Source organism: Nomascus leucogenys, chromosome 18 (assembly GCF_006542625.1).
Source record: "Nomascus leucogenys isolate Asia chromosome 18, Asia_NLE_v1, whole genome shotgun sequence".
Taxonomy (NCBI): Eukaryota; Metazoa; Chordata; class Mammalia; order Primates; family Hylobatidae; genus Nomascus; species Nomascus leucogenys.
The window spans coordinates 15128641-15144488 of NC_044398.1; the positions used below are offsets into that span (position 1 = coordinate 15128641).

Genomic DNA, 15848 nt, shown 5'->3' on the forward strand with positions numbered 1-15848 from the left:
CTCCTTTATTTCTTTCTGTTGCCTGATTACTCCGGCCAGGACTTCCAGTAATATTTTGAATAAAAGTGGTGAGAGAGGGCATCCTTGTCTTGTGCTAGTTTTTAAAAAGTATACTTCCAGCTTTTTCTTATTTAGTATGATGTCTGTAGGGTTGTTATAAATGGCTCTTATTATTAGGTTGGTGCTATTAAAGATAATGTCAAAAGCTGCAATTACTTTTGTACCAATCTAAATATTTTGAGATATGTTCCTTTAATACCCAGTTTTTTGAGAGTTTTTAGCATGAATGGCTGTTGAATGTTATCAAAAGCCTTCTCTGCGTCTACTGAGATAATCATGTGATTTTTGTCTTTAGTTCTGTTTCTTTGATGAATCACACTAATGGATTTGTGTATGTTGAACCAACTTGAATCTCAGGGATAAAGTTTACTTGATCATGGTGGATAAGTTTTTGATGTGATTTCATTTGCCAGTATTTCGTTGACAATTTTCGCATTTATGTTCATCAAAGAAATTGGCCTGAAGTTTTCTTTGTCGTATATCTGCCAGGTTTTGGTATCAGGATAATGCTGGTTTCGTAGAATGAGTTAGGGAGAAGTTCGTTCTCCTCAGTTTTTGAAGTAATTCTAGGAGGAGTGGTATCAGTTCTTCTTTGTACATCTGGTAGAACTCGGCTGCGAATCCTTCTGGTCCTGGGCTTTTGGAGGTTCATAAGTTTTTTAATTACTTACTGAATTTCGGAGCTCGTATTGGTCTGTTCAGGGATTCAAGTTCTTCCTAGTTCTGTCTTGGAAAGGTGTACATGTCCAGGAATGTCTTCATTTTTTCTAGATTTTCTAGTTTCTGTGCATAGAGGTGCTCATAATATTCTCTGATAACTGTTTGCATTTCTGGGGTGGTCAGTGGTAATATCCCCCTTGTCATTTCTGATTGTGTTTATTTGAATCTTTTCTCTTTTTCAGATGGGGGGGCACAGACAGCAAGTTTATTTGGTGAATGCTGACGGCAAAAATCATCCAAGAGACAAAAGATGGGAAAGGTGCTATGACCAGAGAGTCTAGGGAGCCTTCAGGACAGATAAAAAATCCAAAACAGGGAAAAGCATGGGCTCTGGGGAGACTGGGAAGGTCCTCAGCCATTCGGCACCATGCGGATGAGCTCTTCATAGTTAATACAACCATTGTTGTCCTTGTGCCCTGCCCCTAGCATCTCTACTTCTTCCTCTGTCATCTTCTCACCCAGTGTGACAAGAACATGCCAGATTTCAGCACCCATGACAGTGCCATTTCCTTCCTTGTCAAACACTGAAGTCCTTTGACATAATCCTCATAGGTGCCCTGGTCCTTGTTTTTGGCCACCACCATCTGCAGCATGGGCAGAAAGTGCTCAAAGTTCAGCACCTTCACATTCATTTCATCACTCGTGGAGTTCCCCAGGACTTTGGGCACCTCAATGTTGGTGAATTTCTGGCCCAGGTCCCTCATCACGTCCCCACGCTGGCTGTACAGGATCTTGCCATCACCTGTTCAGTCAAACAGCTGGAAGGCCTCCTTGAACTCTGCAGTGTGGTCCTCGGTGAAGCCACACATCTTGATTGCTCCTCCTTTCTTTTTTATTAGTCTAGCTAGTGTTATTAGTCTATCTTTTATTAATTTTTGTAAAAAAAAGAATAACAACTCTAGATTTATTGATGTTTTGAAGGGTTTTTCTTGTCTCTATCTCCTCCAGTTCAGCTCTTATCTTGGTTATTTCTTGTCTTCTGCTAACTTTGGCGTTTGCTTGCTTTTGGTTCTCTCGTTTTTTTAGTTGTGATATTAGGTTGCTAATGAGATTTTTCCAGCTTTTTGATGTGGGCATTTAGTGCTATAAATTTCCCTCTTAACACTGTTTTAGCTGTGTCTCAGAGATTCTGGTACATTGTATCTTTGTTCTCATTAGTTTCAAAGAACTTCATTTCTGCTTTAATTTTATTATTACCAAAAAGTCATTCAGGAACAGGTTATTCAATTTTCATGTAATTATGTGGTTTTGAGATAATTTATTAGATTTGATTTCTAATTTGATGGCAGTGTGGTCCAAGAGATTGTTTGTTATGGTTTCAGATGTTTTGCATTTGCTGTGGAGTGTTTTACTACCAATTATGAGACTAATTTTGGAGTAAGTGCGTGTGCTGATAAGAAGATAGTATATTTTGGTTTTTTGGGTGGAGAGTTTATAGATGTCTATCAGGTTCATTTGATCAAATGCTGCATTCAGCTACTCAATATCTTTGTTGGTTTTCTGTCTTGATGATCTGTCTAATATGGTAAATGGAGTGTTAAAATCTCCCACTATCATTGTGTGGGAGTCTAAGTCTTTTTGAAAGTCTCTAAGAACTTGTTTCATGAATCTGGGTGCTCCTGTGTTGGGTGCATGTATATTTAGTATAGTTAGATCTTCATGTTGAATTGAACCCTTTATGATTATGTAATGCCCTTCTTTGTCTTTTCTTATCTTTGTTGGCTTAAAGTTTGTTTCATCTGAAACTAGGATTGTAACCTCTGATGTTTCCTGTCTTCCATTTGCTTGGTAAAGTTTTCTCTATTCCTTTATTTTAAGCCTATGTGTGTCATTGTATGAAAGATACCAATGGGTCTTGATCTTTATCCAATTTGCCATTCTGTGTCTTTTAATTGGGGGCATTTAGCCCATTTACATTTAAGGTTAAGTATTGACATATGTGGATTTTATCCTTTCTTAATGGTGTTACCTGATTATTTTGCAGATTTGTTTAAGTGGTTGATTTGTAGTGTCATAGGTCTGTGTACTTCAGTGTGTTTTTTTTGTGTCTTGTAGCAGTCTTCCCTTTTCTTATTTAGTGCTTCCTTCAGGAGCTCTTGTAAGGCACATCTGGTGGTAATGAATTCCCTCAGCACTTGCTTATCTAAAAAGGATCTTATATCTTCTTTGCTTATGAAGCTTAGTTTGGGCGGATATGAAAGTCTGGGTTGGAATTTCTTTTCTTTAAAAATGTTGAATATTGGTCCCCAATCTCTTCTGGCTTGTAGAATTTCTGCTGGGAGTTTGCTGTTAGTTTGATGGGCTTCCTTTTCTAAGTGACCTGACCTGTCTTTCTAGCTACCTTTAACGTTTTTTCTTCCATTTAGACCTTGGAGAATCGGATGATTATGTATCTTGAGGATGATCTTATGTTGAAGTTTCTTATAAATTTACACATATATTACCCATATGACCCAGTAATTCCACTTCTAGATATTTAAGCAAAATAAATAAAAATTTATATACACAATGCTAGTTTTACAAGAAAGATCTCAGTGGACGTATTCATGGTAAATCTAAACTGAAAATCCAGATGGTCACTGATAGGATGAAGCACAAACTGTGGTATATTAATAGAATGAAAAAATATTCAACAATAAAAAAGAACAAACTACTGAGGCTTGAAGCATGGATTAATCTCCAGAACATCATATTGGGTAAATAATGCCAGACACAAAACAATGAAAATTAAATTATTCAGTTATGGCTGCAGGCATTACTAATATAACTTGATAAAAAATTAGAACAGTGGTTGCCTGGGACCAGGGTTCATAGTGGAGATGGAGAAGAATAGGAAGGAAGGGTGGATTGACTACATAAGGGCACCAGGAAATTCTGTGGGGTAATGGCAATAGCCCATATGTTGACTCTGATAGTGGTTATACTAATATCTTATATATACATATATATATATTTGTTAAAACTTATTGAACATTTCAATTACAATCTGTGCATTTCACTGTGTGTAAATAATATCTGAATTTTTTAAATTGAAAAATTAAATGGAGGTTAAACATTTTAGAATATTATTTATATTCTGTTCCCTGTAATATACGCCTTTAAAGGTTTCCAGGGATAAAACTCTGGACTAAACAGAAGACAATTAATAATGGTATATTCCAGTAATTTTCTCAGATATTCATTTTATTTTATTTTATTTTTTCCACTGATAAATTTCAATAGTCAATACATAAGATGATTATTCATTATCGGTGGCATTCTTTTCATCTCTAAACCTATGAGATATACACTGATTAATGTTCAAAGATATTTGGATGACTTTGGACCGACCCTAGCCAATCAGTGATGATATCCAGTGATCAGCATGATTGCTCAGCCTATAATTGATCACCTTGAAATATACAGTACATGAGGCAATGTTGATTTATTGTCTCAGCCACTTCAGCACTTCTTTTCATCACCTAAGTGAACCTTGATAATTGATAGAGTGAAAAAGATTGAAAAACATGGAGGCTTAATCTCACAAAACAATTATTTTTAAAAATACAAATTATTCAAAATTTTCATTTTAAATTAATATGCCTAATTGAATTTTCCTGCAAATCACCTCAATTTATTTATATATTTCTCACTGACTCTACTCATATTTTTTCTCTCCTTCCTTTGTGTAGTCATGAAAAAATAGCTATATTGCTCTGAATAGAAAGCAATAAAAAGGTTTTAAGGTTTTCTTCCACAAAACTTACATACAGAGGCAGTATGTATAGTCAATAAGAGAACACTACTTAGAGCTGTATCACTCAACCACACCACTTATACAATATGTGTGATATTAATTTACCTAACTTTCTGAACCTAATTTCCATCACAATTAAGATAATTAAAAAGTGCCTACACCATGGAGTTGTTGTGAGAAATTGCATGCTTAGTCCAGTGCCTAATAGCCTTAAAGCACATAACACAGTAAATATGTAAGTTTATTATTTTCTGCAGATTTCTTTGTTTTCAGGTTTGCAGAAAGCTCTTCTGTAATATAAGAATACCAGTCCAAATCAAAGATTTACTGAGAATATTGATGTTAAATTAGATTCTTCACACATGAAATAGATTAAATAATATTTTTGCTAAGACAAGCAAAGGCTTAAATGAAAATCAATGGAATGAGTATTTGCCATACATTGCCTGGTCCACAACAATCATTTCTGCCCTGTTCACTGATGATTCTAAACTATCATTGCAGGGCAATTACTGTATATAGTAGATCTCAGTTCCTGTAGATGGCAATAAATGTTTTTGAATAAACAAATAGTTATATAGAGAAACAATAGAAAATACTCAAGGACTATGTGTGTATGTGTGTGCATGTATGTATGTATGCATGCATGTGTGCAAATGCATGCGCATGTGTATATAGTTTGGTTTTGCTGGAATGAGGTTGGTGTTAATAGTAAAATTCAGAAAACTGGGGCATCAACAGGTTGATTGATATTTTGAGTCTCTGGATTTCGTCCACGCTATTCAAGGGTAACATATTTTACTGCAAATTATTTCAAGTATTTATAACATGGTGAAATAATCTAAATAAAAGTATTGTAAAAATACATTAAAATCACATGCCTAATTTTTGAACTTTCAAAAGCATGACTCTTGATGTTTAACCTGTTTGCTATACCTATAATGTAAAACTAAACTTACTTATCTTTTAAGAAAGACCATTAGTTAATTTGATCAGAAGAATACTATCAACACTGGGCAGCAAAAATTTAAAGCATTTTACAAAGACCCTCACAAAAACATTTTGCAGTGGACAAAAGGATTTCTGAATTTTATAGCTATAATAATAATCCATAGGTCTCTCTTATTTCTCAGACTGCCTCCACCTGCATATGACAAAAGCATATAAAATCCAATATGGGGAAAATATAAATTCTTTTCCTCAACAAAACCATCCAATTTTCTCATACATACGTAACTATCTATCTAGTTACGCAAATGAGAAGCTTGGTATTTATTCTAGATGATTTTTTTCTCACTCATCCAACGACATAATTTCAGGCAATTTTATTTTTCAATAGTGTCTACATTTTCCCTTTTCTATTTCCTTTTTTCTCAATATCGTTCTATCCCTCATCTTTCTTGCCCATATTTTTATTGCAAAAATAGTTGGATAATGTTTAGTACTGACTTATACTCAACTACAAATAAAACCTCTTCCTAGCAATTTAATTAAAATTTTCAAAAGTTTAAAATAATATATATAATTTATGTTCTGTTTGTATGAAAATTAATAGACAAATGTATTTGTGTCTTGTGTGTGCTCATCTTCATTGGAAAAATATAGAAGGACACATATCAAACTGATTACAGTTACTTGTGAGAAGTATAAAGATAGGGTAAGTAAAGCAATATTTCTATCAGAATTCTTTATCTGTGTCATGTGAAAGTTTTTACGGTCTAACCCCTTAACTGAGATTCAGTTTAACAGTTCAGTGGATTAACTGATGTTTTTCCTTTCTCACATAATCACATTAAGTTATGGCCATAACAGTGTCCTGAATAGGTCATTCATTTGAGCCTGAGCACTTCTAGTTCTGCATGTTGACTCATGTACTCACCAGCAGTCACCTGTCTTTCCAGCAGTTACCTGTAATTGATAACTCAACTATATATTATGTTAAGATACAATATGACTGCAAAAAAAGAATTGCTTCAATGAAAAAATAAGTTAAATACTTTGAAAAACTAAATGAACAAGGGTTGTCAAGACATTTCTGTCAAATTTGGGATGAGTGATTCAACTAGTAGGAAAATGTATGGACATGTAAAGGAATATTCCAATCTTGTCTGTGGATTACTCATATAGAATAAATTGAAACAGGTATCACAGGCTATTATGGATATGTATTATGCGGGTATCAAAATGCAGGTCTGCACAAAGAAGAGGCCTTGAATATACTCCTAAATTTGCAGAATCAAAGTACATTTATATTTTGACAAGGTAAAGTGTTTAATGTACATATTTATTTTTTCATTTACCTCTCTTTCAACTAATCAGCAGACTACTATTCCAAACCATGTTAAATAAAAGCAGTTATGAAATATTTATCACTTCAGCATGTAAAATCAATTTTAGAAATATGTTGATTGATAATACATGCCCAGCTTATGAATTAAAGTGTGAACAGGCCTTATTTTTAATAACTTGATACATGTATTTCACTTACAATTAACGGAAACGTCAGTGCGAAAATGTCAGAATATTGAGGAAAAATGACAGAACTGAACAAATATATTTTGAAGAAATCATATTTATTGTCTTTGATTCCTGATTTTGTTAATTTTAATTTGGAAAAAAAATTATGAAATGTGCCTGTATAATAAATATAGAACCTTATTTTATGTGAAAGAATAAGAGCAGAAAATTTAGAATCTATGTTTACTTTGTTTTGTCATTTTATTTTGAAATAATTTTAGATTTATAGAAAAGTTATAAAGACAGTTCAGAAAATTTCCATATTCCTTTAACCCAGCTTCACCCAACGTAAAACTTACATACTTATAACAATTATCAACACTAAAAATTAAATTGCTAAAATACTGCTAACAAAGCTAAATGCATTATTTACATTTTGTCAGTTTTTCCAATAATACGCTTTTTCTGTCCTATGATTAGTTCGGGATACTATGTGTATTTAGTTAAGACTTTTTAAAAAAAAAACATTTTTTAGGTTTAAGGATACATGTGCAGGTTTGTTATATAAGTAAACTTCATGTCATGAGGTTTGATGTACAGATTATTTCATCACCCAGATAATAAGCATAGTCTCGATAGATAGTTTTTTGATCCTCACTCTGTTTCCACAATCAGTCCTCAAGTAGGTTTTGGAATCTGTTGTTTCCTTCTTTATACACATACGTACGGGATATTCAGCTCCCACTTGTAAGTAAGAAAATGTGATATATGGTTTTCTCTTCCTGTGTTAATTCACTTAGGGTAATGGCCTGCAGCTCCATCCATATTGCTGCAAAGGACGTGATCTCAATCTCTTTTATGGCTGCATAGTGTTCCATGGTGTATATGTAGTATATTTTCTGTATCCAGTCTATCATTGATGGGCATTTAGATTGATTCCATGTCTTTGCTATTGCGGATGGTGCTGTGATGAATGGTGCATGTATCTTTATGGTAGAACGATTTATATTCCTTTGGGTATATATCCAATAATGGGGATTGCTCAATTGAACGATAATTCCATTTTAAGTTATTTGAGAAATTGCAAAACTGCTTTCTACATTAGCTGAACTAATTTACATTCCTAACAGCAGTATGTAATTGTTCCCTTTTCTCCACAACTTTGCCAACATCTGTTATTTTTTGACTTTTTAATAATAACCATTCTGACTGGTATGAGATGGTACCCCATTGTGGTTTTGATTTGCATTTCTCTAATGACTAGTGATGTTGAGCTTTTCTTCGTATGTTGTTGGCCAAGTGTATGTCTTTTTTTTTTTTTTTTTTTTTTTTTTGAGATGGAGTTTTACTCTTTTCACCCACACTGGAGTGCAATGGCACGATCTTGACTCACTGAAACCTCTGTCCGCCTGGTTCAAGCAATTCTCCTGTCTCAGCCTCCTGAGTAGCTGGGATTCCAGGCTAATTCTTGGAATTTTTAGTAGAGATGGGGCCTCACTATGTTGGCCAGGCTGGTCTTGAACTCCTGACTTCAGGTGATCCATTCATCCCGGCCTCCCAAAATGCTGGGATTACAGGTGTGAGCCACCGCACTAGCTGTGTATGTCTTTTTTTGAGAAGTATCTCTTCATGCAATTTGCCCACTTTTTATTTGTTTTTTGCTTATAAACTTAAGTTCCTTATAATTCTGAATATGATACCTTTGTCAGATGCATAGTTTTTACAAGTCTTTTCCCCCATTCTGTAGATTGTCTGTTTAATCTGTTGATAGCTTCTTCTGCTGTGTAGAAGCTCTTTAGTTTAATTAGGTCTCATTTGTCAATTTTTTTTTGAGACAGGCTGGAGTGCAGTCACACAATCATGGCTCACTGCAGCCTTGACCTCCTGGGCTCAATCAATCCTCCCACCTCCACATCCCGAGCAGCTGAGACTAAAGGTACGCACCACCACGCTCTACTAATTTTTGTATTTTCTGTAGACATGAGGTTTCATCATGTTGCCCAGGCTGGTCTCAAACTCCAGGGCTCAAGCAATCCACCTCAGCCTCCCCAAGTGCTGGGATTATAGGCATGAGTTCCCGCACATGACCCAATTTTTGTTTTTGCTGCAATTGCTTTTGATATCTTCATCATGAAATCTTTGCCAGGTCCTATGTCAAGAATACTATTTCCTAGGTTATCTTCTAGGGGTTTGATAGTTTTAGGTCTTATATTTAAGCCTTTAATTCATCTTGGGTTGGTTTATGTATATGGGGTGAGGAAGAGAAGTTTTAATCTTCTGCATATGGCTAGCAAGTTTTTGCAGAGAGTCCTGTCTCCATTGCTTGTTTTTACAGACTTTGTCAAAGGTCAGATGGTTGTAGGTGTTCAGCTTTACTTCTGGCCTCTCTATTCTGTTCCATTGGTCTACGTGTCTGTTTTTCTACCAGTACCATGCTGTTTTGATTACTGTAGCCTTGTACGTAATTTGAAGTTGGATAACCTGACGGCCTCAGCTCTGTTCTTTTTGCTTAAGATTGCATTGGCTATTTGGGCTCTTTCTTGGTTTTATATGAATTTTAGAATTTTTAAAAATTCTTTGAAGAATGTCATTGGTGGTTTGATAGGAATAGCATTAAATCTATAAATTACTTTGAGCAATGTGGTCACTTTAACAATATTGATTCTTTCTATCCAAGAACATGAAATGTTTTTCCACTTGTTTATGTCATCTCTAATTTATTTGATAAGTAAATAAATTAGAGGTCTTTCACCTCCTTAGCTGTATTCCCAGATGTTTTATTCTTTTTTGTACCTCTTGTGAATATGATTGTTATTCATGATTTGGTTCTCATCTTAGATGTTTGTGTACAGGAATACTATGAATTTTTGTACATTGGTTTTGTATGCTGAAACTTTGCTGAGGTTCTTTATCAGATCAAGACACTTTTGGGCAGAGACTATGGGGTTTTCTAGGTATATAATCATATCATTTGCACACAGAATAGTTTGACTTCCTTTCTTCCTATTTGGATGCCTTTCATTTCTTTATCTTGCCTAATTGTTCTGGCCAGGACTTCCAGTATTACGTTGAATAGGATTGGTGAGAGAGGCCATCCTTGTCTTGTAGTGATTTTCAAAGGGAATGCTTCCAGCTTTTGTATTTTCAGTATGATGTTGGCTGTGGTTTGCCATATATGGATTTTATAATTTTGAGAAATGTTCCTTCAATGCCTAGTTTGTTGAAGGTTTTTAACATAAAGCAATGTTGAATTTTATTGCAAGCTTTGCCTTCATTTATTGAGATAATTGTGGCTTTTGTTTTTAGTTCTGTTTATGTTATGAATCTCATTTATTGATTTGCATATGTTGAACCAAACTTGCATCCCAAGTGTAAAGCCTACTTGATCATGGTGAGTTAGGTTTTTGATGTGCTACTGAATTCAGTTTGCTAGTGTTTTGTTGAGGATTTTGGCATCCATGTTCAACAAGAATGTTGGCCTGGAGCTTTCTGTTTTTTTGGTGTATCTCTGCCAGATATTGGTATTGAGGTGATGCTGACTTCATAGAAGTCATTTAGGGAGTAGTCTCTCTCTCTCCTCAATTTTTTTGGAATAGTTTCAGTAGAATGCTACCAGCTCTTTTTTATATGTCTGGAAGAATTCAGCTGTGAATCTGTCTTGTCCAGGGCTTTTTTTGTTGGCAGGCTTTTTATTACTGAATTTTATCAATTTCAGAACTCTGTTCAGTTTTCTTCCTGGTTTAGTCTTTGGAGTTTTTATGCGTCCAGAAACTTATGTTCTTCTTCTAGATTTTCTGGCTTTGTGTATAGTGGTATTTGTAGTAGTCTCTGGGATTTTTTGTTGTATTCTGTGGGTTCAATGGTAACATCCCCTTTGTCATTTCTAATTGTGTTTATTTGAATCATCTCTTTTTCTTTATTAATCTAGCTAACAGTTTATGTGTCTTACTAATTTTTTTCAAACGACCAACTCCTGACTTCATTGATCTTTCATATGGTTTTTCACCATAAAGACAGAAAAATGCTGTATCATTTTTCAGTATATTATGCTTTATTTAAAAATGCAATTCAGTTTTACAGATGTATGTATTACACTTTATTTATATTTGGATCCATTTTTAAGCATTGTGTATTTCCACTTTTTGGCTATTATAAATAATGCTATTGTAAACATTCATGTATACATTTTTGTATGAACATATGTTTTTATTTCATTTGATTATAGACATAAAAATAAATTTCTGGGTAATATGATGTTTCATATTTTGAGGAACTGCCAAACTGATTCCAGTGTGGCAACATCATTGACAATTTTGGGGCATTCCCATCATTTTCCATCTCAATTTCCTTTAGTTTCTCTCTGATTTTAGTTTTCTCTCAGATTTTGGTTACTTCTTGTTGTATACCAGCTTTCAAATTGATTTGTTCTTATTTCTTTCATTCCTCTAGTTGTGATAATAGGTTGTTACTTTGAGCTCTTTCTAACTTTTTGATGTGGGCATTTACTGCTATAATTCTCCCCTTTAACACTGCCCTAGCTGTGTCCCAGATATTCTGGTGTATTTTTAGTTTCAAGTAATTTTTTTATTTATACCTTGGTTTCATTATTAATCCAAAAGTCATTCAGGAGCCGGTTATTTCATTTCCATGTAATTACATGGTTTTGAGAAATTTTCTTAGTATTGATTTTTATTTTCCTTGCACTGTGTTCCATTGTATTTGGTATGATTTCAGGTTTTCTGAATTTGCTGAGGATTGTTTTATGTTTGATTTTTGTGTGGTCAATTTTAGAGTATGTGCCATGTCCAGATGAGAAGAATGCATTGTCTTTTGGTTGCATGCTCTACAGATATCTATTAGGTCCATTTGGTCAAATGTCAAACTCAGGTTCTGAACTTCTTTATTATTTTCTACCTCAATGATCTGTCTAATACTTTCAGTGGGTGTGAAGTTTTCCGCTATTTTTGTGTGGTTACCTAAGTCTTTCTCTAGTTCTTTAAAAACTTGCTTTATGAATTTGAGTGTTCCTGTATTGGGTGTGTACATAGGGTATTTAGATCTTCTTGTTGAATTGAGCTCTTTACCATTATGTAATGTCCCTCTTTGTCTTTTCTGATCTTTGTTGGTTTAAAGTCTGCTTGTCAGAAATTAAGATAGAAATCCCTGCTTTTTTCTGTTTTCCATTTGCTTGGTAGATTTTTCTCCATCCCTTTTTTTTGAGCCTGTGGGTGTCATTGCATGTCAGATGGGTCTCTTGAAGACAGCATACTGTTGGGTCTTGCTTCTTTATCCAAGTTAAAAATTCTATACCTTTTAATTGGGGCAATTAGCCCATTTACATTCAAGGTTAGTATTGATATGTGCAGATTTTCCCTGTTATACTGTTAGCTCTTTATTATACAGACTTGACTGTGTGGTTCCTTCATAGTGTTACTGGTCTATGTACTTAAGTATGCTTTTGTAGTGATTCCTTTCCAGGTTTAGCATTCCCTTCAGGACCCCTTGTAAGGCAAGTCTGGTGGTAATGAAATCCCAGCATTTGCTTGTCTAAAAATAATCTTATTTCGCCTACACTTACGAAGCTTAGTTTGGATATGAAATTCTTGGTTGAAAATAATTTTCTTAGTAATTCAAAATATAGTCACAATTTTACTTCATGTCTCTTTAGTCTCCTGTTATCTGTAATGGTTTTTTGGTCTTTTCTTGTCTTCCATAACCTTAACACTTGAAAAGAACTAGTCAGCTATTTTGTAGTAGGGCTTATCCATATTTTATCATGATTAGACTGGGATTACAAGTTTAAAAAAAACTACTACAAAGGTGAAGGGCCCTGCTTATCATATCATATCATGGATACAGAATATCAACATAATTTAATCCTGGTGACATTAACTTGAATCACTTGAGTAACGTCATCTACCAGGCGTTCTCCATTGCAAAGTTACTGTTTTCCCTTTCCATTCTCTGTATGTTAAAAATAGTCACTAAGTACAGTTTGCACTCAAGAAAAGGGGTATTTAAGTCCACTTGCTAGAGAGAGAAATACTAAATTATCTGTGGACCTAGGTGGGCAGATCACGAGGTCAGGAGATTGAGACCATCCTGGCTAACACAGTGAAACCACATCTCTACTAAAAATACACAAATTAGCTGGGCGTGTTGGTGAGCATCTGTAGTCCCAGCTACTCAGGCAGCTGAGGCAGGAGAATCGCTTGAACTCAGGAGGCGGAGGTTGCAATGAGCCGAGATGGTGCCACTGTACTCAAGCCTGGGTGACAGAGCAAGACTTCGTCTCAAAAAAACAAGAACAAAAACAAACAAACAAATATTTTGTTCCTTCTTAATGTTTTGTCTACTAATTTTTGCATTTTTTATTTAATTTGCCTGCAGCATTTATTTCTGTGGTTCTTTTATCCGTTTATAATTTGGAATTATTTTGTAAGAAATAATTCATCCACATTTCTTTACTCAGTCATTTATATCAGTAGAATCATAGATATTTACTTTAGTCTATGGTCATAATCTAATATATAATATTTATTTTGCTTTCAAATTGTTCTAACATGGGCCATTAGGAACTTTTTCTAAATGGTTCATGTATTTTTCAACATGCATCTGTTCTTTCATTTTTTGAAGAACTTTCTTTAGACCTTTTAGTTTTCTGACATTACAAGGTGCCCCAGGTTCATCTTATATTTCCCTTTTCCCACTCTACCTAAAACCTGCCATTTCTCCAAGGAGTTCTGGCTTTTTTTTCTGAAAAATTGTTTTGGAAATCAAAATCATAGGTTTACACAGCTATCTCCTAGTCTAGTCTAGTGTCACAGGGTTTATTCTAGTGTTACTTTAGTGGTTATTTGTAGCTTCCTTCTCTGACAGTGATTATCTCATTCTCATTATCTACAAATGTTTACTCATTATTTCAACCTTTGTATACAAGAAGGATATTTTCAGAATTGTTATTATGTAAATATGTAAGAAATAAATTTAGCAACTAGAGTGCAGTGTTTTTGTAGAATTCTTTTTGTCTGTGGAATCAAGTTGAACACAGTATTCCAAAGTGACTCAGGTCAGCTATTTTTTTCCAGCCCCTTCAGTGAGGTTATGTCACACATTTACAATACAGCTAGAATAATTTGTCACAGTCACATTTCACCTTGAGTTTCTTGGACTTTCTGTTTTTATCGTTTGTTTGCTTTTTAAATTTGCACATAGTAGAGTTCACTCTTTATGGTATACAGTTCTGCAGAGTTTGACAAATGCATAGAACCATGTATCCACCACTACAGAACTTTGCAGAACTGTTCCATTATCATTACAATTTATCTGTGTGATGTCTTTGTAGGGAACATCTCTCCCCTCCCCAATCCTGGCAACCACTGAGTTTTTTTTTATTGTTCTCGTAGTTTTGACTTTTCTAAATGTCATATAAATGGAATTTTTAAGTATATAGATTTTTGTGTCTGGCTTCTTTTACTTATCAAAATACATTTTGAGTTACAATTTTCTTGATTCAATCAATGATATGTTCCTTTTTATTTCTGCCTGTATTATGTTTTGTGAATATACTCCAACTTGCTTATCTACACACATATGCTGAAGGATATCTGGGTTGTTTCCAGTATTTGGTGACTAAGAACAAAGTTGTATACACATTCACACGGGCCTTTTTAAACAGATGTATTAAGATGTAATTCACTCATGTAAAGTATAAAATTTAATAGATTTTAGTATACTCAGAGTTGTATAACAGTCACCATAATCCATTTTAGAAAATTTCCATCGTGCCAGAAAGAAGCCTCATGCTCATTAGCAGTCACTCCTTATTTACTCCTGACCACACTGCCCTAGGCAACCACTGATCTACTTGTGTGTCTACGGATTTACCTATCCTGGATATTGTATGTAATATATGGTCTTTTAAGTGGCTTTTTTCACTTAGTATAATGTTTCCAAGGATCATCCATGCTGTAGCATTTTTCAGTATATTATGCTTTATTTATAAATACAATTCAGTTTTACAGATGTATCTATCACATTTTATTTATATTTTGATCCATTGTTAAGCATTGTGTATTTCCACTTTTTGGCTGTTATAAATAATGCTATTGTAAGCATTTATGTATACATTTCTGTATGAACATATGTTTTTGTTTCTTTTGATTGTAGACATAAAACTAAATTTCTGGGTAACATGATGTTTAATATTTTGAGGAACTGCCAAACTGATTCCAACGCAGCCACATCATTGACCACTGTGGGACATTCCCATCATCTGTGAGACATTTCCATCATTTCTGTGTGGGTTACACTGGAAGATTCAATTCTGTTAATATATGGATTATTCTCAATTTAGTATATAAGATTAACATAATTATAATATAAATTTCCATCAAGTTTTTGTGATTTTTAAAAATCTGATTATAAAATATATAAGAAAAAATAAACTAGTATAGCTTTTTTCTTTTTTCTTTAAAAAAAGAAAAAGTTGGAGAACTAATACTTCATAATTTTCAGATTTACTGCAAATCTATAGTAATTAAGAAAATGTGATATTGGCAAAAGGATTGCACATAGATCAATGAAACAGAATAGAGAGGCAGGAAATAGACCCAGCCAAATATAGCCAAGTATTTTGTAACAAAGGTGTAAAGAAAATTCCTTCCTTGGAGGAAGATTGTCTTCTAGACAAATGATGATGAATAAATTGTATGTCCATATGCGACAAAAGGAAAAAGAAAAATCAACCCATACTTCGCATCTTATACAAAGTTAACACAAAATAAATCATAGCTCTAAATTCAATATGTAAAATTATAAAACTTCCAGAAAAAGAAAAAGAAAAATATGTGCAACTTTGTGTTTAGCAATGAGG

At 34.0% G+C, this 15848-nt stretch overlaps 1 pseudogene across 1 annotated transcript; it reads right to left on the reverse strand.

The window, feature by feature from the left end:
* Window positions 1-974: 974 nt before the first annotated feature.
* On the reverse strand, window positions 975-1594 carry LOC100588796 (annotated as a pseudogene). The gene has a single exon (XR_179711.3). The product of XR_179711.3 is annotated as a myosin light polypeptide 6-like (transcript).
* Window positions 1595-15848: the final 14254 nt, after the last annotated feature.